The sequence below is a fragment of the Theobroma umbraticum genome, unplaced genomic scaffold (assembly GCF_002168275.2).
Source record: "Theobroma umbraticum cultivar Fairchild unplaced genomic scaffold, ASM216827v3 scaffold_56.0, whole genome shotgun sequence".
NCBI lineage: Eukaryota > Viridiplantae > Streptophyta > Magnoliopsida > Malvales > Malvaceae > Theobroma > Theobroma umbraticum.
In genome coordinates this window covers 453,084-455,636 of record NW_018397256.1, presented here as the reverse complement: position 1 = coordinate 455,636, position 2,553 = coordinate 453,084, and the positions used below count along the sequence as shown (strand labels likewise).

The 2,553-nt window shown below is 34.5% G+C and overlaps 1 non-coding gene across 1 annotated transcript; it reads right to left on the bottom strand.

The window, feature by feature from the left end:
- Positions 1-2,043: 2,043 nt before the first annotated feature.
- LOC149527487 (small nucleolar RNA R71) lies at positions 2,044-2,150 on the bottom strand. The gene has a single exon (XR_016350945.1). It is a non-coding gene; the product is annotated as a small nucleolar RNA R71 (small nucleolar RNA).
- Positions 2,151-2,553: the final 403 nt, after the last annotated feature.

The following is a 2,553-nucleotide window of genomic DNA, read 5'->3' as shown; positions in this document are numbered from 1 at the left end:
GACCAAGTGCAAACTTCTGCTGAACATGCCTCAATGTTTCGGTCATAACTTGAGCTAACGAGATTCAATCAACATGATTCTTGGACCATTGAAAAGCTAGGAGACAGACTTATAATTTTAACTAGATCAGACTCAAAGTAGGAGAAAATCACATTGTAAGATGAGGCATTATAATAGACTGCACTAAGGCAGCATAAATGTAGGTAGTGCCGCAGCCTTGAAAATCTCAATGTTGCAGTGCCTAAGGGAGTAGTAATGCTCCCATACAAACACTCGAGAGTGTATTGCCACAACACCTAAGGAGGAGTGCCATGCCATCGGATGAAAAGTAATTAGAAAATATATATAACTTAGAAGTGTTGTGACACAATTGGAGCAAGGCCATGGTGCTTAAACATGGATTAATGAAGTGTAACCAATCGAGAAATGAGTTTTTAGGGTTTATTGGTGACTATAAATAGGTCTGTTTTAGCAATTGAGAGAAAAGGTTCAGGGAGGCAACAATGGCAATTTTTGAAAGAAAAGAAAAGGGTTTTCAATGAAAGAAACAAGAATAAATCAAAGGAATCAAGGATCATGAATCAATAGAGGACTTGAGCTTTCTTTACTTTTCTTTTCTTTCTTGTTATTTTGCTATAGCAATAATCTTTTCTATTGACTTAATTATGTCTGCTATAAATACTATGATGAACTAATTTCGTTTTCTAAAATTATGGGATATTTCATTATGTAGTTTGATTATTTGATTGTTTCTTGCTTAGTGTTGATGGAAATCACATGGTTTATTCAATTCTGCACTTAATGTTTTTCATTGCTTGATCATCAGCTGATATATAGTGGGTCTCTAGATGGAACTTGATAGAGGGAGTTTAGAATAGACCATAGTTTTGAATAGCCTTTGTTAGATTCACTTCGAAGTTAGGTGATAGTTTCGTGTTTAGGATAGACATATACCTAAATACCTTAGGTAGCCATATTAGAACACGAAATTAATGAACTTTTTCTACTTAATTTGCATAGACATATGGGGTTAATTTAGAAAAAGTATGTGTGCATGATCTCGACAATGACATGTACATAATTTCGATTGCCATATTCTCCACTAATTTGAGTTAAGGAAATGATTTAAATCAAACAAAGTTTTGAAAGACACCATAATCCTAGGTTTTGAGTAAATATTTCTTTTAGTGACATTTGTGCTTTGTTTATTATTTAATTAATCAATTATTTTTAATTGAATTGATCTTTTGAAATTGAAGCTTGGATGAGATTATTTTGTTAAAAGTTTATTATTTAGTAAAAATAGGTACAAATCTTTATGGGAAGCGATACTCAACTTACTTTATATTACTTGTACAGCCACGTGCATTTGCGTGTATAGCCAGACCAACAAGTTTTTGGCGCCGCTAACAGGGATTTGTTTTCCAATTTATATTTGTTGATGTTAAATTAAGCAAATGGTCTTAGACCAAGCTTTTTCTTTTCTTTTGTGTTTTTATGGTGTGTTTGACATTGCATGCGTAGAACACGAAACTTAGAGACTATCTTGTCTGACCTAGAGATCAAGTGAACGTTTTGATGACTAAGATGAAAAAGTCAACAAGATTTTAATTCTTTTAGTACAATGGATGGACAACTAAGAGAGCGGCAAGTGCAAGAGAAGGTAGTTGAAGAGAATCGTTCATTAAGGGACTATGTTGTTCCTCTAGTACAAGGTATCCCATTAAGCATCAGAAGCCAACTGTACTAGCAAATGATTTCGAGATCAAACTGGCCATCAACACTATGATCCAAACATTAATTTAGTTGGGAGGTCTTTCGAATAATGACCCAAATGCTCGCATATCTAATTTCCTGAAGGTATGTGACACACTTAAGTGTAACGAGGTCACAAATGATACCATTTGACTGAGATTATTTCCATTTTCATTGAGAAACAGAGCACAAGTGTGGTTGAATTCATTACCCACAGGTTCAATCATAATATGGGATGACCTTGCCCATAAGGTCTTTGCAAAATACTTTCATCTTGCAAAGATAGCTAAAATGAGAAATGATATCACTTTTTTCATACAATTTGATGGTGAGTCACTGTAGGAAGCTTGGGATAGATACAATGACTTACTTAGGAGTTGCTCACATCATAGTTTTCAGAAATGGCTTTAAGTACAGATGTTTTACAATGGATTGTGCATCCAAGTTCGAGATACAATTGATGCAGCCGTAGGATGAGCTGTTATGGGAAAAACTATTGATGAAGCTTCTGACCTATTAAAAGAAATGGTGTCAAACAATTATCAATGGCCATCGAAACAATCCATATATAGAAGAGTAGCTAGAGTTTATGAGATTGATGCCATCGTGAGATTAATTACACATGTAGCTGCTCTAACCAAAAAGTTGGATTCTTTTAGTACAAATCATGTTCAAAGTCTTTTTGTAGTTTTTGACAATTGTGGAGATGGACACACTAATGACCAGTGTCCAAGTAACAACGTGGAAACGGTTTAGGTCATTGGAAATAGATAGCAAAACAACCCCTTATCCAACACA